Below are 24,765 nucleotides of genomic sequence, written 5' to 3' on the forward strand. Positions count from 1 at the left end.
GCCGCTCGTCACCCCTTCCCCTCCACCCACCCTGCATATCCTGAGCCTTAATATGGTAAAAAACAATCTTTGTAGTATTTCTGATGTGTGTAATAAAATCGAGCTCGGAGTCAAAAAGAACGCCCAGGTTTTTTACACACTGTGACTGTTTAATAGCATTTAGTTTTGGTAAAAGTTTCTCTCTCTTGCCTTCAGGACCAATGATTAAACCCTCTGTTTTGTCCTGACTGAGCTGCAGGAAGTTCTCTGCCATCCATGACTTTATATCTAAAATACAGTTTAAAAGGGAAACAATAGGTCCCGTGTCATCAGGAGATTTAACCCTGCTGTTATCCTTGGGGTTAATTTGACCCCATTCAATGTTCAACATCCACAAATAGAGTTAACATTTTTTTTTGCTTGATATTCAGTGACATTTCCTTTTTTTAAATATAGGTAAACATAACTTTTTACCACCATCTCCAGGTAATCCATGCCCAATCTGACTACATTACAGAGGTCCTGAGACGGCAGGGTCTGGACGGGGAACAGCAAGGACCTGAGATTCCCCTCAGGCAAAAGGTAGGCCTATGCCCAATTAAAGAATGGCTGTTCGACGCATCCTGGCGTTTTATGCCAATAGCCATACCACAATTAGATAAACTACATTTCTCCCTTTGCTGTTATTTGTTGAGGGCCTCAATGTTTTATTTACAGGTCTCTATTCCTCTGGTACCTGGCCCACCAGAACAGAAGAGCTCTTGGACATGTTTGATGTGTCCCAGTCATCTGCACACAAGTAGGTTTAGATGTTGTTCCTGTTCTAAACATTCTATGATAAAAGTCCATGTCAGCTTGTGTTATGGTCAAAAGTGTTATTGTATTCTATTGTATTGTATTCTACAGGTGAGTGGTTGAAGTGATGCAAGCCAATGTTCATTAGCTGGCACACAGATTGTGAGAAGCTGCAACATTGTGCATTGCAGGGGCCATAGACGGATGCCACATCAAATTGCAGTGGCCACCTGTCAGAGGAGGGGACTACCTCAACAGAAAGGGGTACTATTCCATTGTCCTTCCAGGGGATTGTGGATGCAAGAGGAAAATTCCGAGACATATTTGTAGGAACACCTGGTAAGTCCTATTGAATCCTGTGACTGCCAATGCACCAATATACCAGAAGCACATTCCTTCTAGGCATAGCACACACCGCAATAAATCACATCTGACTTTGATTCAGGCAGGGTTCATGAATCCAGGATCCTGAGGAAATACTTCTTCTTTGAGAGGTCGGGAGAAAAAATAGGAGGGTGAGTATTTTGTAGCATCTTGAAGAATACTGATGCTATAGGTATACAAGTATGCAATTTGCACTGCCCCCTGTACATTTCCCACCCTGGTATGAATACAATCTATCCTCTTATCTTAAGGGGTGGCTGTGGCTCAGAGGTAGAGTGAGCCGTCCTGCAATCAGAAGATTGGCGGTTCGCCAAAGTGTCCTTGGACAAGATACTGAACCCCCAGCTGCGCCATCAGCGTGTGACTGTCTATAAATGAGTAAGATCCTAATGTGCAGGCGGCTCCTCTGCCATCAGTGTATGAATGTGTGTGTGAACGGGTAAAAGTGACTGAATGTAGTATGTGAAGTGCCTTGAGTAGCTAGTTAGCTAGAAAAGCTATAATGCAGGTCCATTTACCATTTAAGGTACATGCTATTGCTATATGCTATTATTAGCTCAATTAGAAATTCTGTGTTTTCTATGGGGAAAACTGTCTCCTGCCCTGGCTCTCCCGGACTGCTGGTGCCTGGTGCTGCAACACTTGTGCCTGGGATGACTGCATCACTGTTTCCTGTGGCTCCCTCTACATACTCCTCAGAAACACTTTGTGCCTCCAAGTTCACTTCTAAATCAAGAATAAAATGTAACTATCTATGACAAGAACATCATGCATATTCGTCCTAAGTTTTAAAGATATTTGTCGACTGCTTATTGCACTACGATTTCCAATAGATATGTTATGGCATACGTGAATGTGTCATTTACTGCACTACAATGTTCCAAAAGAAGTTCTAGCCTTGAGAGGGCTTAGTTTGTAAGTGTTAACAATGGCACTACTTTCGAGCTGCAGTGTTTTGTTTAGTGTTACGTTACATAATCATTTTAAACAGCGTGTGATATAAAAGTGGTTGTAAATCTGCATAGCACAGTAGCAGCTAACAGTCGCTGCATATGTATTTTTTAATAGCGTGATTGTGTGTGCTAGCTGTAACTGTACTTCTGTCAGTAGCGCTAGTTCATTACATGTAACACAAAGAGAATGTGGAGTGTGTACTTTAAGTAAAGTAAAGTAATCATTGTGGGGGATTTTAATGTCCATGTGGACGTTGTAAATGACAGCCTTAGTGTAGCATTTACTTCCTTAATAGATTCTATTGGCTTCAGTCAGAGTGTACATAAACCGACTCACTGTCATAGCCACACTCTCGACCTCGTCTTATCTTATGGCGTTGAAATCCAAAACTTAATAATCTTTCCTCAAAATTCTTCTTTATCTGACCATTACTTGATAACCTTTGAATTATTGTTGCTGGACTTCACTCCTCTAGGAAAAAGCTACTACTCTCGGTGTCTATCGGATAGAGCAGTAGCTAAGTTTAAGGAAGTAATTCCGCCAGTCTTGAGTTCACTTCCATGTCTTAATGAAACGGAGGACTTTTATGCTAATCTTAGTCCCTCCCAGATCGATTCTCTTATAGATGAATCTGGAAGGCTACTGCGAACGACTCTCGACTCTGTTGCTCCGCTAAAACAGAAAACTATAAAGCATAGGAAGTTAGCTCCCTGGTATAACTCCCAAACTCGTAAATTAAAACAAAAACTGCGTAAACTTGAAACCATCTGGCGCTCCACCAAACTAGAAGAATCCCGCCTAGTTTGGCAGGACTGTCTTAAAACGTATAAGAAGGCTCTCCGTAATACTGAGCCATGCATTCCTAGAGATCTTAGTAATAACGACTTTATGAACTTTTTTAATGATAAAATTCTAGCAATCCGCGACAAAATTACTTGCATCTTGCCTTCAATTGGAACCGCGTTACCCTCAAACTCAGGAGTTCTAGAACTAGCATTAAGACCTGATATATATTTAGACTGCTTTTCTCCAATCAACCTAAACCAACTAACGTCAATGATCTCTTTTTCTAAACCTTCAACCTGTCTCCTAGACCCGATACCAACCAGGCTGCTGAAAGAAGTCTTACCCTTAGTTAGCGCGTCGCTATTAGATATGATCAGTGTGTCTTCATTAACAGGCTATGTGCCACAGTCATTTAAAGTAGCTGTAATTAAACCTCTTCTTAAGAAGCCTACTCTAGATCCAGGGGTTTTATCAAACTACAGACCAATATCAAATCTTCCTTTTCTCTCTAAGATCCTTGAGAAAGTAGTCGCCAATCAGCTGTGTGACTTTCTCAACAATAACAGTCTACTTGAGGACTTCCAGTCAGGATTTAGAGTACATCATAGCACAGAGACAGCTCTGGTAAAAATTACAAATTACCTTCTTATTGCTTCTGACAAAGGACTGGTTTCTGTACTTGTTCTGCTAGATCTTAGTGCTGCATTTGACACCATTAACCATGAGATTCTAATATGTAGACTGGAAAAATTAATTGGCATCAAAGGAAACGCATTAAGCTGGTTTAAGTCCTATTTATCCAATCGATCTCAGTTTGTGCATGTCAATGAAAAATTCTCCAGGCACACTGAAGTTAAATACGGTGTTCCTCAAGGTTCTGTGCTCGGACCAATTCTTTTCAACTTATATATGCTTCCTTTAGGCAACATTATTAGAGGACACTCTATAAACTTCCATTGCTATGCTGATGATACTCAGTTATATCTTTCGATCAAGCCTGAAGAAACCAATCAGCTAGTTAAACTCCAGGCATGTGTGGATGACATAAAATCCTGGATGACCTGCAATTTCCTGATGTTAACTCCGATAAAACGGAAGTTATTGTACTTGGGCCTAAACTCCTCCAAAGCTCGCTGTCTAAAGATATAGCGACTATTGATGGGATTGCCATCGCCTCAAATACTACTGTAAGAAACCTTGGAGTTATCTTTGATCAGGACCTGTCCTTTGACTCGTATATTAAACAAACCACGAGGACAGCCTACTTTCACCTGTGTAACATTACTAAAATTAGGCCAATGCTGTCTCAAAAAGATGCAGAAAAACTCGTCCATGCATTTGTTACCTCAAGGCTGGACTATTGTAATTCTTTATTATCAGGCTGCTCTAATAAATCTCTTAAATCTCTCCAGCTGGTTCAGAATGCTGCAGCTCGTGTTCTGACTAAAACCAGAAGAAGGGATCACATTTCTCCTGTATTAGCTTCTCTGCACTGGCTGCCAGTAAAATCCAGAATAGAATTTAAAATCCTTCTCCTCACTTACAAGGCTCTTAATGGACTGGCACCATCATATCTTAAAGAGCTCATTAAACCCTACTGTCCTCCTAGAGCACTACGCTCTCAGAATAAAGGGTTACTTGTAGTTCCTAAAGTCTCCAAAATTAGAACAGGGGCCAGAGCTTTCAGCCATCAAGCTCCTTTTCTGTGGAACCGTCTTCCGGTTCTGGTTCGTGAGGCAGACACTGTTCCCACATTTAAGAGTAGGCTTAAAACCTTTCTCTTTGACACCGCTTATAGCTAGGGCTGGCTCAGGTTTGCCCTGAGCCAGCTCTTGGTTAAGCTGCTATAGGCCTAGACTGCTGGGGGATTATAGTGACACACTGAGCCCCCCTCTCTCTCTCTCTCTCTCTCTCTCTCGCGCGCTCTCTCTCACTGTGTATGTTCCCCCGGAGTCCCTGTGCTCTCTTGCCTAGCAGGTCTCCCTGGACCATGGTGGAACCTGATCCGGACTGCACCGATGTTGTGGTCTTGTTTTCCTCTTACCGCCTGTATTTTTAATTAAAGTAATTGACTAAAATCGGCATCTCTACTGTCACTAACTTGATAGTCTGGCTATGCTTTCTGGTCCAGCAGAGTCCACTGAGGTCCTGACCGATGCAGACTGCTAACTGGCCTGATGCTGGAAACACCACATTGTAGCTCCACCTGCCCGCTGTGTGACTGCTCAACTACTCCTGCTTTCTGGTTTACGGCGACGTGGTTGGGATGAATCCATCTCGGCGTAGCTGTGCCTGCTGCCATGGACTACTACTGTTGATACTATTGCTTCTGTTAATACCACCACTACTGTTAATGCTACTACTACCATACTACCAACACCAAATGCAGTTGGAACCCAAGGGCCTGGGCTGCACGAGATTTCTGCCTAAAAGCCTATTAAGGCAGTTTTTTCTCGCCACTGTCGCTGTAACGCTTGCCCCTGGGTGATGTTGGGAATTTGAAATTGTGTTGACTCTTGAAATTTTGAGCGTATTCTAGTCCTGCTCAATGTGTTAAGTGTCCTGAGATGACTTCTGTTGTGATTTGACACTATAAATAAAATTGAATTGAATTGAATTGTTAATGTGATGAACATGGAAATTCGTTTGAATGAAGATTGAAATAAAGCTAAGAAAATATACTTCGGCATTGAACTTTCATTCGATAGCCCATTAGCTGTCTGTGTAGTTGGGCAAACGAGTGCACAATAACAGAACAGTGTCTAACTATAGTTAATTGGAACATTGCTCAGGGGCCTCATTTATAAAGCTTGCGTACACTTACCACGCAAATGTTGTGATCTATAAAAACCAAACTTGACGGGAAAGTGTGCGTACCCGTAAGCAAACTCTGAGGCATGCGTACCGGTACGCACATTCTGGAAACTGGAAGGGAATCGGCAGTAAACGTGAGAAGAACTATATATTTTTGATGACTCGCACACATTTAATTACACTCCATATCATACGTTAGATCTGCGTTATCATGATGAACTCCAGCAATGTTTTTGACGCTTTTAATGAGTGATAGTTTTTTTCATATTAACACCTTCTTTTAAAATCTGACTTGTATCTTAAATCAAAATAATTTTGAAATATTGAATCAGCGCTGTCACCGCAGGAGGAGGAGACGGCCCAAATGTATGTAATACAGTATAGATTAAATACCTTCCATTAGATCACTGTAGAACTCAGCGGGAATAACTAAATATTCGTATTTATGTGCGTATATCATCAACGCACATACATACAGCCATTAAGCCATTGTAAAATTGTTACACGTATCCTCGTTTTTAAACCACCAGAGCGCAGAGGAAATGCGCTCCACGCGCTCAGTCGTGGAGCGTGGAGAGCGCAAATTTATCGATGACCCCGAGCCCAGCCCCCTGCCCGACTGGAGGGGTATCAACAGGGCGCAAGAATCCGTGAGGATGTTATGCGTTTGTAATATAAAGAAGACAACAATCAATGTTCATTGTAAACGTATTATTTTATTAATCACAGTGCGCGTTTGCCGTAGCTCATCTGCAACGTTGTTGATGGCGGCAATTGTGTCTCGCTGAAGTTGCAGGACGGCATCAGTGATGTGCCATGCGTCCGGGGTGCACTGCTGCTTTGCACCGGACCCGGACGCTGTGCCGAGGGCCCGTCACCTTCAACCCTCCTCACGTCACACTCCTCACCGTCACCCTCCTCTACGCCACACGCCGCAGACTCTGGAAGGACAAAAACTATTTAACGTTTTGTTTTATGTACAATAAAAGTTTAAAATCTGTTCACACTTATACCTCTGGTCCCAGTCGCATCTGTGTCTACCTCCTTTTCGGACACAATCCCCGTCAAAGTCACATCAAAATCAAACTTCCTCAAATACTCTAGCAATACATTAAAACCATGTTAGGAGCGGAAAGATGTCCTTCAGATCACCGTCCGCTCCGTCCCACTGACACCGTTGACTGCAGCAGCAATGTGTTGCCACTCGCACTGCGTCTTTTTATTCGTGATCCCGCTGCTGTGACCACTAAATAAAATTATTTTCCGGGCCTCCACCTCCCCAACAACTGTCTCTTTCTCCATTTCTGAAAAGTTACGTTTCTTTGCTATTTTTCTGACCTGTCGCCGTGATTCACCACACGGAAACGATTGCATGCCGGCTCATTAATATAGTAAAATGTGGGCGTGTACAGGGCGGGATTCAGGTACGCACACTTGTAGGTGATCCTGTGATTTATAAAGGGAACATTGCGTACAGCTTGCGTGCGCACAGTTTTATAAATCAGATTTTTTTTTGCCGCACGCAAACTTTGGCTTTTGGGCGTACGTACACTTTTAGTAAGGATCCTACGCACAGTTTTATAAATGAGGCCCCTGGTCTGATGATCTGTGTCCGCATGTGTCACACCGCGGTAAGGGATGTCTTGTCTTGGTTTTTTGTCTTGTGAATTTTCATGTTTTATTTTGAAAAGTAACTCTCCTCTCGTTTCAGGTCACTTACCCTCCCTCCTGTGTCATCAGTCTGACGTCATCCCTGATCCCTGATTGTTTCCACCTGTTCCCCATTACCCCCATGTGTTTTATAGTCTGCGTCTCCCTTTGTCCTGTGCCAGAATGTCTCGTTGTCTCGTGCACATCTCCAGCCCCCTTGCTCAAGCCTTGTTGAAATCGTGTATTGTCTTGCCAGGAATCCAAGTTTCAAGTTGGTATTTTGATTTTCCCTTTTCGCCTCTTAAAGAGAGTAATTTTTGTTTGTACCAGTTTTTTTCAGTAGCAGTGAGAGATTAGTTTTTTACAGCCTTTCCTTTTCCTCAGTTTTTGAGTGACCCTCTGTTCTTAGTGTCGTTAGATTAAAAGCCGTGTATTTATAGATTTATAGCCCTTGTTTTTCCCCTCCCTCGGGAGCGCCTTTTGTTGTCCGAGTTCTTAGTCGAAGACCTTGCTAGAGTAGATCCCTTAGTTTATAGTTTTGTCAAATCAGTAGCCGTATACTTAAAGAGTTGTAGCTCTTGTTTTTTCCTCCCTCGGGAGCGCCTTTTGTTGTCCGAGTTCATAGTCGTAGAGTTCGCTAGAGTAGTTAGAGTTCTGCCCTTTTAGTTTTCCTCCGTTCGGAGTGATTTCCTGTTTCCTCCTTTTTGGAGTGATTTTCTGTTTCTCCTTTGGTGAGTTTATGTTTCTTGTGTTATTCCTTAGTCAGAGTTTCATAGCCCTTTGTTTTATTACTCTGATTTAAGATTTGAAAAGTGAACATCTCAATAAAGACCAGGTTGAATACTGTCCACTCTGCATCTGAGTCCTCTCTCAGGGTTTATACAGAGATTCTTAAGTTGAATTTACTACCTTTTTACTACCTTTTTACTACCGTCACAATTTTTTTTACTACCAGCACGACTTCAAGCTTCAACTGTAGCAGCTTAAAGTAAATATATATGTATATATATATATATATATATATATATATATATATATACATACACACACATACATACATGGTGTATGTGAGTGTTTGTGTTAGGGCCAGCGAGAGAGCTACATTGAAGTAAGAGGGAACTCTAACATAGGAGTTGGATTAATCAAGATGTCCCAACCGGCCTTGGTCCATAGGTTTTTACTTAATGTCAAAAAGTAACAATTCCATGACAATTAGAAGACAGACTGGACCTTTAGAATGAACAGCTACACTGTGAATTGGAATCTGAAACAAAATGGTTAAATTAGGGCCTCAAAAAAATGGCAATAAAGTGCAACTTTACACTGTAATAGTATTTTATTAACAAACAACTTAATAACTTAATAACTTCAACACTGGACACAAAAAATGACCAAGAGAGAGAGAACATAACCAATGATATTAACAACAGGCAAACATACGAGTTGCTAATTAAAATTGCAGTCACAAGTGCCTCAGCTGTGTGGCTTTTTCTTCTATCATTTTTTCCACTTGGAGAAGGTCTGCTTTTTTGTCCCTGTGTCTTCTCCGAAGAGAGTTGGATTTTGTGATGAGCTCAGCCATCTTTGTTCCTGCCTTTCCCTCAGCCATCTCTGCATACTTGTCGGCATAATTTTCAAGTGAATGGCACACGCTATTGAGTACCTGCCGCTGGTTCCGGAGGTCCTCAAGCTCTTTCTCTGCTGCTTTCCTCTTAAGCTCTTGTGTGGCGCTCTCCTTTTTTTCCCGCTCACTATCAAGGTATAGCCTGTATTGTGACCTCGCTGAAGCAGCAGAGGCCAGGAGCTCCTTGGTCAGAGGAACTTTAAGAACGCCACCACAAACAGTTACCTTATCACAGATTAACCTGAGGGCTTCGAGAGATTCATCACGGAGGTTGCACGTTTCTACCTCTTTATTCGCCGAGAAGCCTCTCTCCACTGTGGCCTGTCCATGGGAAAGGAGGAGAGCACTTTGGCAGAACTTTAGCAGGTCAGGGTGGGACGTACAGAGTTTAGAGTGGAGAAAGACATCGAGACGCTGCCTCAGGGGTTGGAAGGAAACAAACTCATCTTCTCTGCCCATGACAGAGAGAAAGGATGTGAATTGTTGAATGATGACATCACCTGCAACATTGACAGGTACAAATTAAGATATATTCATTACATTAACACATTCCAGTCAACTGCTTCATCATCCATTCAACAAAAGTACATACAGTACATCATAGATACACAACAGTATCTAAAGCATTGGTTCTCAACCTGGGGGGCACGGAAGTCCTGCCTAAATTACAAATTGATCATTGACACTTTTTTTACACCTCTTAGATTAAAAAGGCAGAAAACCACAAATGAGATTTCTAGCACAAGACCTCAATCAATTTGAATAACCTATCCACTTCTACTGTCCCTATACAATATTTTCTTACCAGCTGCAATGCCACCTGCCAGCTGCTGCCCCTGGATGAAAGTCTGTACTAATGCCTTCATCTGTACGATGCACCACTCTGGATCTTTGACCATCTTTGTGGGATCCAGGCAGGAAATCTGCCTAACAATGGGGAATTTCAACAGGGACTTTTCCTGCAGTTTCTTTACGATCCTAATCAGACACTGCAAACACTCTTTTCTCAGGCTGAGTACAGATAGTTCCCCTATCTTGGTTCCTGGTTTGCCCAGGAGTGCCTATCAAGAAACATTAAGAAACATATAGTCAATGCTTTCTTTGAAAGGAAATGTTAATCATCATAATACTAATGATAATATTAATACTGAACAAACTGTATTTGCTAGTTGATTTGTGCAGGCATCATAATTCACAAATTCAACTCACAAAACAAATAAACACTGAAAATACCTTGATAGAGATTCAGCCCCCAAGCCTATGTCTACCCTTTTGAGGGAGACCCAGTTCTTCTCCTCAGAGATGTCCAAATGAATGAGCTGCAGGGGGCTTTGGTCCTGTAGGAGCTCCCTTTTAATGAACCGCCTCAGTAAACTCTGATGATGATAACAAGCAGATAGTTACCCAGCCATTCAATCAATTAATACAGGTTTACTTTTAAAATAATTAATCAAAATCTTACTTACCAACAGAAGCTCAGTTAAATCTTTTGCCAAAAAAGGCAACACTGGCTCATCTGTTTGGTATTTAACAAGAAATGGGTTAAAACTTCTCGCAATGGCGAGGAAGAATTGAAGCTTTGCCATTAAGAGTGCATCTCCTAGTGCTGCCAGGATGACGTCATAAGAGGCCGTGTTCGGTTTTTGGACCTTCTTCTCCTCAGCAGCATCAACATACTTCCGAATCATGGGCCAAACTTCCAGGAATCTCTCTGCAACCGGCACATTTTCGACCCATCTGTGGCCGCAGAAAGAGAGGGGAAAGCAGGATTATCCGGTTATGTTGGTGTAGTCCTCTCTTCGGGCAGGAACGTTGTGGAAGAGAAAATAGAGCACGCGCAGGAGTTTGTCAATTTGCCAGGCTGTGAAGCCTGCCTTCATGGCATTGTGGAGGGTGTGCAGTCCACAGCTCCCAACCATCAGGACTTGAGCACCTCCGTACAGCTCAGCATGCTCCTTTTGAAGGAGATCCAGGAGTTTGAAGTTCACATTAGGGCCATCCATTCCAACTGAGAGAAGCTCCCTCATGTTGAGTTGTGCAACACATTCCTGTGAATTATCACACAGAAGAAAGTTTGATTAAATAACATTTAAACCACATTCAATATACAGACAGTAATACTGTATATGCTTCAAATTAAACATTTAGCTTTACCAGTGTTTCCCCTAGAATTTTTTTCAGGCCCGGTGGTACCCACCGAAAAAACCCTAAACTGTTGGTGACCTGCTCATTCCCCTTTTCCCTATTAACTGTCGGGAGCCGTGAGTACATTATTTGCACGTGCATTTTTGTTTCTGCTTAATAAAAGTGAAGCGGCCAGTTTGTTTTAGACCCCAACGCACCCAAGCAACGACACAGGCCTGCAACAGGGGTTTTGGGTTGACTTTATACAGACTGTTGTTGGACCAGGTGTGTGTGTGAGAGTGTGTGTGGGTCCATTATTTCATTGTTTTTTCTCATGCTTCATGCTATGTCATGTGCTCAGGGCAGTTGCTAGGAATTCTGGGCCCCCTGAAAGAATATCGGTGTGGGCCCCTCTACCCATTCATTGCCACCTTAAATCTTTTTGTTTTTCAGTGTTCTTGACGGTGCCTGGTGTAATACCAGTGTTTCCTCTAGAATTTTTTTCAGGCCCGTTGGTACCCACCGAAAAAACCCTAAACAGACGAGACGCGTGGGATGGTGTATTGGTGCAGTTGGATTAAGTCAGGTGGCACAGCAAGCAGTCAGCAATTCTGCAATTATTATATTTGCGTTCAACATTTTTGCTCAACCAGAGTGTATTCAAGGTTTTCAAGTATTCAAGGAGAGAGTGACTTATTAAGGTGCCGGTTGATGGAAATGATCCAAAATTAGGGGCCGGAAAAATATGGCTGGAAAATGAGGAGCATCACATTAATAGCTACAGATACTACAACGACATATGAGTGCATATATTGTCTCATTTTATCAAGTAAAATATAATTTATAGGTTTACTCAACAGCCTAATAGTTAATAGAAATTCAGGTAGAAATAGGTTAACTCAAGAGTTCCACAGCTTATCAAAAAACAATTCTTATTTTATTAACATAGGCTGCCTAGGGGCGCGATCAGTAGCGTGCGGCACGATTGCCCAAGGGGGGTCCCCCGCGGCTTTGCATTCACACTGCTCCAGCCCAAACGGGCTTTGGCCCGTTAGCCGGTTGTACATACGTCATCACGTCCTAATACTACACAGGCATGGCTTGATGTTGTTTTTAAGGAGCGCCGTCTCTGCATATATTTCTCGACAACACTCGACCTGCATCAGCGAATGTGCGCACGAGTGGATCTGTGCGAGCAGGCAGCGCGAGGAAAGCGGATTTTGGACAGAGACACACAGCGGCATTTTTCCGGGTCCGGTACCGGTCCGGTTCCGCTCACACCACGAGTCTGAAGAGTGCAACAGCTTGTCAAAATACAGTGTCAACTTTCTGTGTTTTCAAAGTAGAAAGCGACATCGTGGTGGTTTAACGAGGCGGAACGGCATCAGAACAACATCAAGCGAGTAAAGTACACGAAGAAGAACGTAGCGTGAGCGCGCAGCGAGGATTGTTGCGGCCGCGCGTCTTGCGGAGCAAGTCTACTGTGCGCTCCTAATGTAAATGATTATTGATTTATGAATGAATTGATAGGTGGCTTATTTTTGGCGTATTGATTTTTTTTTTGGCCTGGCGGCTGGTCTCCTTGGCCTGGCGGCCCCGCCAGGCCTGTACAATGGTAGGGGGAGTATTATTATGTAAATTATGTATTATTAGTTGTCTTGTTCTCATTTCACTGATTTGCAACACGTTATTACACCTCTGATTGCAAATACATTTTCAATTAACCACTCAACAAGTACACTGTAAACCCGGATAAGTTCAGAAAACTCAAAATTTATGCTGTAACTGATTACGTGAAAACTTTTAAGTTAACCTAATACATTTTTTGAGTTACACTTTACTTAAAAAATATGTGTTCAGTTGACTTAATCTATATTCTAAATTCAATATATTTTTTTAAATTTTCCTTAACTTAATATTTGTCTTCTTCATACTTAAATTATTTAAATTTAACTTTCATTAAATTGAAGTGCACTGTACTTAAAAAGTATTTTTTGTATGACTACAAATGATACAAAACTTGTATGTATACAAACTTAAAATTTTACTTCAGTCTTACTCAAAAAACATACTTGTACATAACTCATAAGCTCATGAAAATTGTATTGATTTAAGTTCTGAATACGGTACTCCATTTTTACATTAAACACACACACACACACATCTTCAGGTACAATTTCAGTTTGTTTTTATTTTGCATTAACATTGTTTATCCAAACAAACAGGGCTGTTCGGTCCCTGTATGACCGGAGCAGGAGCTTGGTTCGCATTGCCCGCAGTAAGTCAGACCTGTTCCAGGTGCATGTTGGACTCCGGCAGGGCTGCCCTTTGTCACCGGTTCTGTTCATTATTTTTATGGACAGGATTTCTAGGTGCAGCCGTGGGCCGGAGGGGATCTGGTTCGGGAGCCACTGGATTTCATCCCTGCTTTTTGCGGAGGATGTGGTCTTGTTGGCTCCTTCGAGCCAGGACCTCCAGCATGCCCTAGGGCGGTTTGCAGCCGAGTGTGAAGCAGCCGGGATGAGGATTAGCACCTTCAAATCTGAGGCCATGGTTCTCGACCGGAAAAGGGTGGCTTGCTCCCTCCAGGTTGGGGGGGGGAGTTCCTGCCTCAAGTGGAGGAGTTTAAGTATCTTGGGGTCTTGTTCACGAGTGAGGGAAGGATGGAACGTGAGATTGACAGGCGGATCGGTGCAGCGGCTGCAGTAATGCGGTCGTTGTATCGGTCCGTCGTGGTGAAGAGAGCTGAAAGGCGAAGCTCTCAATTTACCGGTCAATCTACGTTCCTACCCTCACCTATGGTCATGAACTTTGGGTCATGACCGAAAGAATAAGATCCCGGATAAAAGCGGCCGAAATGAGCTTCCTCCGCAGGGTGGCGGGGCGCTCCCTTAGAGATAGGGTGAGGAGCTCCGTCACACGGGAGGAGCTCGGAGTAGAGGCGCTGCTCCTCCACATCGAGAGGAGCCAGTTGAGGTGGCTCGGGCATCTGTATCGGATGCCCTCCCTTTGTGGGAAGTTAAACTTAAGGATTACAGGGCTTCTATACCACATACTGTATGTATCCATATGCATCCACCCTCACGCCTCCACACAGGGTTTGGAAGGTGGTTGCGTTGTAGAGTTAGGCAGCATTTAGTGTTGAAAATAATGCTATCCATACAAAGCAAGCAATATCACCTCATTGATACTAACAGTTCTGCGAAAGCAGTGCATACTTACATTCCACGTCTTGAAGAACGATGGGTCCTCCTCACGCAGGTATACCGGGAGGGCACGTAGGGCTGCAGTGCGTCTCATGTTGACATCTTGTTCTTGCTGAAAGGACAAGCAAATTGAACATGAACTTGAACTTTGTTGCTGTCACTGTTGTCCGTATAACTTGATTTGGACCAAGTTCAACTTTAACTCACCTGGAGGTCATAAATATGTAGGATGTCATGCAGCGCCTCTGCTATCTTGCCGGTGTGTTCTGCCTTCTGCTGTATATGGCCAACAGTCGTGGTGTGTGCCGGTCAAGCTCAGCATAAAACTGGTTCCGTAGACTGACGTTTGTGATGCGGTGGAACTCTGCACAAACCTACAAAACAAAATAAAAAAACACAATAGGACAAATAAATTGGGATGAAACATGTTTAGAGAGGGCAGACTGAGAAAGATGTGTAAAGATTGGTAGAAATGAGAAAGAGTGAGCCTGTTTTACCTGCGATTCCATCCGAGGAGCCGGCCATTTCTGTAGGAACTCCTTCACCATTTGATCCCCCTGAACGATCTCTTGGCAACGCAGGGCAAAATTCATCAGTGTGACAGTGTTGCCTCTGAGAAGGGCGGTCTGAAGTCACACAAGGGACATGTAAAAACTGTGTCCTGCTTGTGCTCCTTCACTTGCACCAGGTCTACACGTGTCTTTGTGAAACCGCGATAAATTAATTTTCAGTGCATTAATTACAGAAATGTACAAATTCAGGAGGTGTGGAGACATGGCAAAGGACTAACTCTTGAATAATGGCTATGTAGTGCTTAAATAACTGTGTCTGGGTGTCTGAGGACACAGCACCCAACTTGCACTTCCACTCCATCATTTGAAGTGCTTACTTTCAAACTAAATAAATTCTCCTACAAGTGAGTTTAAATCATTTGGCTTACCAAAGAAAAAGGTCAGTGCTGGTCAATATTCTCAACTTGATCCTGTGGAAACAGATACAATAAACAGTAACAAACCAGTTAAATTATGTAGGCTACTCAACAACGGCTTTACAATTTATTAACCCAGAATCTCAAGTGTTAATATAACTTACCAATAAAGTTGTTCTCAGATGATATAAGTTACTGTAGGTCATATACAGTCAATTACATAGATCTTCAAATGCACACACACAGACAGACAGACAGACTTGATTATTACAAATAATAATAAAATGTTAGCCCATTTATGGAGGGGGAGCAGCACAAGCTAAATCTCAGTTACCTTGATTTGTGTGCATGCTCGCTTCTCTGCATCCACTTCAGCCTATGAGGAAAGAAAAAATGGAGGTTCAATGTAAGCTTGCAGATTGTATAAGCTAACCAACTTCATGTCCATGCATTACTACGGACGTAACTAGCACTCAAGTGCATAAAAGTTACTGAGTCGGCTAATGGCTTAACTAGCTGCAACTTAACGTTTGTTCGTCTTAAGATAGGTACTAGGCCTACGTTAGTTCATTCGGGTGCATGTAAGAAGAAGAAAAATACTTTACCAGATAAGGGCGCTTCACATAAATATCAGCGCCAAACAAAGAAACGCTACGGCTGCTAACTGAAAAGAGTTACTAGCTCATATAGTCATTTTTAACGGCAGCACACGCGCCGCAATTCAAAAATTAGCGCGAATCACCGCGGCCATTGCTCGGTACCCTAAATGTAAAAACAGCGCAGTCTAACGATCAAACACTTTATTATTTGTGATACCCATGCAACGTTATAACAAGCAAAGCAGTTTTGACAAGTTTGTTTGGTTTACTTACAAGTTAATCCATGAACGAAGATGAGACGCGGACTCTCGCACACGGCAGCCATCTTGGACAAAACATTTTGCGTCGGTCAGGGCAGCAGATTCACAACGTCGTGACGTCATGACGTCCGTGTACGTAGCGTTTACTCAAAAGCGATCATTGATGGGGAATACTTTACTCATAAGTGCTGTGCCACAGAAAATTAAAACTAGATTAATCGTTCACATCACTGATTAGTTATAAGTTCTTTCAACTATTAAACAGATTTTAATTATTGTGCCCTCAGTCCTTATAAGTTAGTAGTACTGTTGGGGTTCACAGTGTAGGTAGTGGGTATTTTATTTATTTTATCAAGCACTGATATGCAAAAAACATTAAATGTTATGTTTCATGGAAAAACTGATGCAGAACTAACCTATTCTTGGACAAAATCTAAATGGGCTTCTTAGTACCATAGCTCTAGGTGGACAGCTTCACTTTACCAGGCAAAACATATTTTTTAACCATTCAAAAGTCAGTGTAAACTGTCTAAAAATTCTAAATAGTCTTTTTTACTTTGTTGTTGTCAGCTATTATGGTGTATTTTATTTTATATTGCTATGAAAACAAACAACAACAACAGATCTTTGAACATTTACCTTTTTTTTATTTAGGCTATTCAAATGTCCCACTAATAACACATTTTACAAGACCACATTGAACACATCGTGATAACGTCACTGACCTTCGTCAGATGCTCATAATTACTGAGTAGAACCTGAATGCATCACAATACAATTCAATCCAGCCTCTGAATGGGCACATACTGGAGCACTGTCCGACAGTGATATGTGTGAAACACACAGTCACTGTTGTAGCCCCTAAATTAGTAACGTTCAGTTACAGCTACTCTAGGAACTGCTGCTCCACATGAACTGCCGACTTTTTTTTTTTTTTTTTTCAATGAACTGGCGACTTGTCCAGAGTGTAGCGCGGCCAGATGACAGCTATAGGCTGCAGCCTGCGCCCCGTCAAAGGTAATGTTACAGACATTTCAGCCGCCCTCGGTAGTTTTACTCTCACCATTCTTGGAAAAAAAGTTTTGGATGTCCTGGGCCCCTGCTCTGCTGCTCCTACTCCTGGCCTCCTTCTCAACTCTCTTCTGGTGTCCGGACTTGTACTTTTTGGGGGGCATCCTGACCCTGCTGGAGTCCGCTCGCGCTCACTTAATTCCGGTGAGGAAGAACCATGGGAAGAACGAACTGGGGTGTGGACCAAACCATTTTTTAAGAAGGGGCCAAGGGGGTTATTGAAATTCTTAAAGGAGTCATCACCCGGAAATCGCAATTTCTCTTGTTAAAACATGCATATCTGTGTTTGACCTCAGTTGAAACTTGCCTGAAAGGCTGGAGTTTGAAAGTGGCGCCGTTTTTTCGCTTCTGCTCTTTTTCCGAACAGGAATAGCACACAAGGGTGTGCATTCCTAAAGCACGAGATTTTGATTCTGCGCCTTCGGTGACGTCACCGTGGCGGCTACTTGCATAAGCCCACCCCTCTTTCACCACCCAACCCCGCCCCGTCCGCTACCTGAAATCGCCGAAGCGCCGCCATTATGTTTTGGAGTCTGCATGCAGGCAAGCCCCCCCCGGCTCTGTCCTTCCTGCGGCGAATCAACGCGCGCCTCATTACATATTATACAATGCACATCCGGACCAGTCAAAACCTCGCGCGTAATCTCGCGTGATAAAATCGCGGTACGAAAAAGGGTCAGAACAAGCTCAATGTTTGATTAAAATTTTTTTTTTTTTTTCTAATAAGTTTTACGAATTGATCCAAAGCGATCCAAGGGGGGCTGGATACGTATAAAACCAGGTGATGACTCCTTTAAAATTAGAATATTGTACGACTTGTGGCTTTGTTTTAATTCGGATTCATTCGTATGAATATATATTAGTTCAGTGTATGCATAATCATTTTGTCATAGAGGCTACTGGGGGCTGTGTGTGGGCCCTAGCGGGCTGTGGGCCCTTAGAATTGTCATCACCTTTCCCCCCTATACGACGGCGCTGCATGTGCTAGTTACCAGTGACTGAACAGTACTTACAATGGGTATCATTTCTGTTTAGAAATTAATATTTGTCATTGAACTCAATCGCTTTATTTATTATTTTTCTTTATTATTTTTGAACTAAATAATACCTTCAACTAAAAGAGTATTTGCATTTAAAGTGTTGTTGTTGGGTGTTTATTTCAGTATTTCATATTTTATTTATAAGCATAAAAAACAAAGGGAATATCATAAGAGTAACCCAGGCCCCACACATAGGTACATGGGACGGGTGTTACACAAGCATATTTTCAAGACCTTTTTGGACCATAACCCCACCTAGTTCTAATGAGTACACACACCAAATTTCATCTAAATCGCATCAACGGTGTCCGAGGAATGAGCAACGTCAGGTTTTTCATAAAATCCAAGATGGCAGAAAATTTCCGTCGGCGGATTTTTTGTAGAAGATCTACATTTTTTGTAGAAGATGGCAGAACATTTCCGTCGCGGATTTTTTGTAGAGGACACTTGTCCGCACATATGTGCAAAATTTCATGTCAATCAGAGTTACGGTGTGGCGGGGCTGGCGAATCTCCACACTAGGTGGCGCTAGCGAGCAACTTCTCGTGGCCGAATGGCAAACTGCTACCATATCGAAATTTTGTGTAATTTCTGCGCACACACCGATTTTGGTTCGTTTTTTTTAATGTTGATGCCTCCAAAACACGAGTTACTTTCGCATAAGAATAATAAACATTCGAAAAACAATAGGGCTTTGCAGCCCGGCGTTGTAAGTGCTCGGGCCCTAATTAATTGTGGCAGGCAATCTGCGATTTTACCCAAGTGTGCCCTGTTTGTAAATACCGTTCCATGTTTTTGCACACATGTTGTGAATGAATTGCACCTCAAGTGGGCACAATTGTGTTATTAAATCTAGCCCCCAGTGTCAATAAAAAGAATGTTAAAAAAAATGTACACAACAATATGATGCAGATTAAGATAAACCATATCTGCTTCACAGCAGCTCACTTCTCCTAAAACTGGTTTGAATGGGTTAAAAGCAGAGGTCAAACTTCCTGTATCTTCCGAAATGTATTTAGACATATAGTTATGGTATGTATTCATCTATGCTGGGAGTGTCTTTGCAGAGATGACTATCCAGACTCTGGCTTGTACAGCAGCTCTCCATGTTGTACCTTGGAGGAAACAACATGTTCAGTCGAGCATTTGTCTGTTAGAATAACAGGTTGGATGAAAAACAGGTTCTTAACGTTGAGGCACTCTATGAGCAAACATACAGGTGCTTGTTATTTTAAGAATTACCATCCACCAACTCCCCAAATTCCTTCCTTAAACCCTCTCACTGTATATGTGTCCCCTGTCAGACATTTGCACATTTGCAAGCAGCACATTGTCTCTCATTGAGAGCCTGCTGCAGGAGCCAATGTCTGCTTGATACTTTTTGTCTAATTGGTCTGCACAGGTCTACAGCAGAGATCGTAAGTTACTGACTAGTGCTGAATGAGTGAAATACTTTCTATAATGCTGTGTTCACACCAAAAGTGAAGTTTTGGCACTCGACCCACCAGGGAGGCGGGAAGGCTTACTTCCATGTAAACACCAACAAGGTTTTATCAGTTATAGCTGAAACAACCACTATTGCTGCCGTTTACATGTTGTGAAGTACCAGATATGCTAGAAAACCAAACACCATCCTGTCTGGGTTCATAACATTATACAGAGGTGCTCTGTGAATTTCACCAAGCTGTATTCACTGTATCTAGCAAGACACGTCAGCTGGTTTACCACAGCTATATGAACCCAAAATGAACAAATTAGTGGTCATTTAATTGCAATAATCAGATAAAAAGGATGCTGCAATAATTTGATTTGTAAAAAGCTGTCATGCTTTGTTAGGTCTGTCTACAAGACGACAAGAAAACAACTTTTAAAATGCTTGCTTGGTTTGATGGGTGCTACTATTGTATTGTTTTGGATTGGATTTGTTTCCTCCATTTCTGATCAGGATGACAGTGACGAAACTGTAGGCTTTCGCCACACAATGTCATATAAATTATATGTATATATAAATACTTGAGTTGAAAAACTTCAACTTGCAAGAATACACAAATAATACATTTCAAGTATTCACCTCATTTGTGTTTCATCATTCGCACCAGCCGGAAGAATGCTGCAGTTGTGAAAGGATGCAGGCAGCGCTTCTCTGAGAATTGCGGCCTTTCCGTGTCCACCCTAAACCTGGCGTAAGTGTATAATTGCTGAAGGGACTGCACAGTTGTTAACTATTGGTGTTGTTGTCTACTTCATTCATATCTAACATTTCACTGGCACTAATGGTTTCCATGAAAACAAGTAGCCCGTAATGTGTCTATTCCCTGGAACACAATCAAGTGCAAAAGTATTTCTCACAATAAAAATTCAGTGCAAATGTTGTGTTGTTCCGTGACCGACACAGCAATCTACCAAATATGACTCTCGTAGTATCGTAGCATTAGTTATTCAGTTTATCTGGGTGTTTTTTTTTTTTTTTACAGAGATTGATCACGTAAATAAGCATTAATCAGAATGTGAGTTAAGACCTGATGAAATCAAAGAAAGACTAAAAAGGTATCTTTGCTTCAAATACTGCATGAGAAAGCATATTTTAGAACTTGAATCAGATACTGTTATCCAGTCAGAAGGCTGTACAGGAGGAAAAAGATAGCCCAACTGGACTTGCTAAGTTTTTTTGAAGATGTTTTTTCCTCTCATCCACAATGCTTCTTCACTTCTTGTAGGGTATGAGGCATGTGACTAAAAGGCCGTCCATACGAAGACGTTTTTTGTGGGTCGCCCGGCCGTCCATATGGATCCTGCGTTTTCGCGGCCTGAAAAACGCACTTTTTTGAAACCAGCTCTCAGGGGGAAAAAGAAAAAAACAACACCCCTCTGTTTCGTGTTCGTTTTCATGTGGACGGCGAAAACAAATACGATGACGTCATCGGCCCGCCTCTCGACCCTCGAGCCTGACTTCTTACCCCGCGACGTCTCGTAACAACAATAACGGCGGCCTCCGTGCTCGTAGCAGATATTCTGCTCATCTGTATAATGGCGTATAAGGGCCACTGTAGGAAAAAAAACGGAGCCGAGAGAGGGGGGTGATATTCCGGGAAAAAAGTCGCAGATTTGCTACTTTTTATGATGCTAACAAACAACTGCTAGCTAACTTCCCATGAATGTAGGCATTTATTTGTCTAATTAATCCATCCCAACATGTGACAACGCCTAGTCAAGGTCCTTAGGTTGACGGCTGTTGATGCTTATTGTTGGTTTTATTTATACGGGACAAATTGTCATCTTATGGGTGTTTATTGATCGGGTGGTCGGGTGACGATTAGCCGTAGCTCTCACGTGTCACCATAGCAATGGCAAACATCCGGTCAAGCTCTGTCTCTTCTTCTGCATTTTTGTAGCAGAAACAGCGCCACATATAGGCCTGGAATATGTACTACAGCGCGCTGTGTCGTTTTCAGTGGATTCGTCTGGACGCAGATTTTCTTGAAACAACGCCAAGGCAAAACGGAGAGAAAAAAAGTTTGTTTTGCTAGGTGTGGATGGCCCCTACAAGACCCACCCAGCCCTCAAGGACAACTTGAGTCGTTAGCACTTTGGTGGGGGCAAGTGGATCCTAAACCATCAAGTGAACAATTCACATGGATGTGATTGGTGTTGGATGGGTCATCTGAGAGTTGTTGACCCATGCCACCTTGTGAATCCTTAGGGTCACATGAGCGTGTGGATGGTTCAAAGAACTTAAGCCAAAATTCTGGGGTTTAGCTACTCTTTCAATAGCAAATTGAGGAAGGCGATGATGAAACACAATGAATACTTTTTTCAATTGCTGATTGCGTTGATGGCATAGCCTCGGATGAGCCTGTCTTGCCAAAGTCTGTGCATCTCTCCAGCCTTAAATTCAATCCATGCAGGATTAAAGGCTTCATCATGTTTGACGTGTTTGATGACTTGCATTTAATTACGTTAGTGCATCAGTTGCATTTGATTTGTAGGAAATGCAACTGGGAATAATTGTCCTCAAAGTGGTTCAATACCGGGTAGGACCGGCGTTATTCGGTCAGTACCTGGCAGCTCCAGTGTGAATGTGAATTTTATCGTGGTGCAAAATGTACTCATTCTTTACTTTCCACAGGAAAACAAAAAGGTCAGATACATCTCCCTCCTTCTTCTGTTTATTAGCATCATTAGATGATGCCTCAGCATCAAGCAAGTGCATTCAGGTCTGCACCCTGACACTCGTGAAATGAAATTAAGGCCTTGGCAGTTACCTCAATGAGCTGTGAGCTTAGTTATATCTACATGGCTTGAACAACCAAACTTAGAGTACATTTTGTTGCTAATGCTAATTTTGGCTTTGACGTTACATTTACCGTTGCTCTTTCATAAATATATATATTTTATATACATACATACATATACATAATACTTCCACCCCCTTTTTTCCTATCTGCAGCTATCTTATCTATGCCTCTATAAACAATAACAGTGTGAAGTATTTGCCTGCAGGGCAGTTCAGCCTCCTGAACAGACAGACAGCACAAAACACCTTTGTTTCATCTGAAGAACAGAAATTGTATTGTGGTTAAGCTGTTTCGTTGCAATGGAATGTACTGCTGAGAGAAGCTAATTGAAACACACATACACACCTGTTTTTAGTGCAGATAGCATTGCTGGTATCATAATGACAGCTGCTAATTAATTTGGATGCTCAGAGATGAAGAATTTTGATTAATTTGTGGCACTAAAATGTTCTAACTTATATAGAGAGCACACAGAAGGATATTATTCTTGCTTGGTTTGGCCTCAAGGAACAGCCTAAGGATTGTGATGGTCTTTAGGTCTAACCCTAAAAATAACTATTATATTGTATATTATTACAAAGACAAGTCATGCCAATGCTGGAAGTATGTGTGATGTGACAGATAATTTGTTTTTTACAAAAATAATTACACACATTTGTATACCAGACCACACTCAATATTCAGAGAATAACCAAATGTAAAAGATTTATTTAAATATATATGTATATATTAGTGCTGTCAATCGATTAAATTAACTAATCAATCGCACAATTTGCTGTAATTTATCGCAATTAATCACAATTAATCGCTTTCTTTCTTCTTAAGAATAAAGTATGTTATAATGGATATTTAAATGTAAAATGATGGAATTTATGTAGAATCAACACAAAGGAAGTATTTAAATTCAAATACTGTTGTTAAATAGCAGCTTTTTTAAACTTTAAGCACAGATTCTCTCATGTGAACTACAGATTTCCAAAGAAACCATCAAGGCCATCAAAATTAACTGTCAGCTTGAAAAAGGCATATTTCTTATATGCACTAACAGAACATTTCAAAAAGGTCCACAATAGAACATGCAAATATGGAAAAAAGAACAAGGAAATATTCTGCTGTGAAGTCAGAATGATAAATCCTTTTCACTCCATAGAACAACAAGTCAGCTCTAGTCCTCCTTTACATTCAGCCCGTTACTGAGACAGACCAGTCTGTTAACATTGTCAGAGGACCAAGCAGCACACGCAACATCTTGTGTTTCTCACGCAGACAAATTACCGGGATAGTTAAAAAAAACTCCTCTGCGATCGCTCGCCACGATCCCCCGTTAAATATTTCATAATTAACGCAAAGATTAACACGTTAATTTTGACAGCACTAATATATATATATATATATATATATATATATATATATATATATATATATGAGAAAGTCATATCCAAATTAAAATCGAGAAATAGCATGTTGATTTTTTAAATCATCATCAATTATCATTTTTGTGACATCCAGAGCTTTTATCAAGCACCACCATCAGGCCAACATTTTCACATAGATACAATAAAGTCTAATGAGCATTACTATGAAATTTACTGAGCCCATTCATGTTATTAAAAGACCAACCCCTTTTATTCAATGACTTCATGGCTTTTTTCTTCATTCCATTATTATACGGTAGTAGTACTAGTACTATGCAATATTATGGCGCAAAATGAACAAAACAACTTCTATGGATGTTAGTAGCCCCTTAGTGTTTATGAATTCTTCACTGCTTTTATACTGACACGCGCTGTCAGTTTACCTCTCACTGATCACTGGTCAGGTTTTAGTGATGCATGCCTGCTGCTCAGTGATCCTGTTAATGCTGAAGGTTAACACAAGCATTTGATCTTGTCTCTGGTCCTAACTGTGATGAAGATGAATACTGATCCTGTCATATCCTTAGTTAATAGAAATGAACATTTTCCAGTGCGATAGTTTATCCCATTGAACGCATACTGGACTGACCTCATCTACTGCATACATCACAATCACAATGTGCCTATGGTTGCATTTACAATACATTTGATGTATTGATTAACACAGAACAAAAGTTTTGGCTGACTGCAGTCGGTACAAATTATTTTTTTGGCTGAAATTTTGGTCTTGTTTGATCTCAACCTCCTACCAGAGGGTAATAACTCAAACAGCCTGTGTCTGGGGTGGGAGGGGTCCTTCGCAGTGGCTGCTGTGCACCCTTGTCTTTGGCAGTGGCTGCAG

The 24,765-nt window shown here is 41.7% G+C and overlaps 1 long non-coding RNA gene across 1 annotated transcript; it reads right to left on the reverse strand.

Moving 5' to 3' along the window:
* Window positions 1–14,895: 14,895 nt before the first annotated feature.
* On the reverse strand, window positions 14,896–16,428 carry LOC311016417. Its single transcript, XR_014597485.1, has 4 exons — window positions 16,117–16,428; window positions 15,579–15,620; window positions 15,257–15,298; window positions 14,896–14,942 (listed from the first exon to the last, which is right to left on the reverse strand). It is a non-coding gene; the product is annotated as an uncharacterized lncRNA (long non-coding RNA).
* Between the last annotated feature and the right edge of the window lie 8,337 nt (window positions 16,429–24,765).

This window comes from Eutrigla gurnardus (genome assembly GCF_963514095.1).
Source record: "Eutrigla gurnardus genome assembly, chromosome: 7".
Lineage (NCBI taxonomy): Eukaryota > Metazoa > Chordata > Actinopteri > Perciformes > Triglidae > Eutrigla > Eutrigla gurnardus.